The following is a 699-nucleotide window of genomic DNA, read 5'->3' as shown; positions in this document are numbered from 1 at the left end:
GTGGTAGAGTGCCAGATGTGAGTGAAAAAGCCAAGTGAAAGTCCTGAGTGCACAGCCCTGCGCCCTCGTGCATGCACACATACACACACACACACGTAGGGATATATTTCTACACATACAGAGTGCGCATCGATGAGAACAGCATATTACACAGCAGCAGCAACAGCAATTCGTCTGTGTTCTGGAGTCATCTGAACAAAGTAGAGAAACATTTAACACATTCCATTAAAAGAAAAGAAAAAACAGAAAACAGCAAAGTATTATGTTGTGGTTTCTGGCGTTAAAAAAGTTTTGTTTTTTTTTTTGGCTTCTCAGTTATCTGGAAAGAAAACATTCTATAGAAGACCATCTTTTTGTGTGTGTGTCAGTCATGGAGCTGAACTCAGGTCCTGGACTCTGTCTCAGCTTTTTTGCTCAAGTCTAGCACTCAACCACTCAAACCATAGCACCATAGCCTTACTTCCAACTTTTTGGTGGTTAATTGGGAATAGAAGTCTCATGAACTTTGTTGCCAAGGCTGGCTTTTTTTTTTTTTTTGTTGGTTGTGGGACTTGAACTCTGGGCCTGGGCGCTGTCCCTCAGCTCTTCAGCTCAAGGTGAGCACTCTACCACTTGAGCTACAGCGCCACTTCCGGTTTTCTGGTGGTTTATTGGAGATAGGAGTCTCACGGTCTCTCCTGCCCGGGCTGGCTTTGAACC

The sequence above is a fragment of the Dipodomys ordii genome, unplaced genomic scaffold (assembly GCF_000151885.1).
Source record: "Dipodomys ordii isolate 6190 unplaced genomic scaffold, Dord_2.0 Scaffold153, whole genome shotgun sequence".
Classification (NCBI taxonomy): Eukaryota; Metazoa; Chordata; class Mammalia; order Rodentia; family Heteromyidae; genus Dipodomys; species Dipodomys ordii.
Note: the sequence above shows the minus strand (reverse complement) of the source record.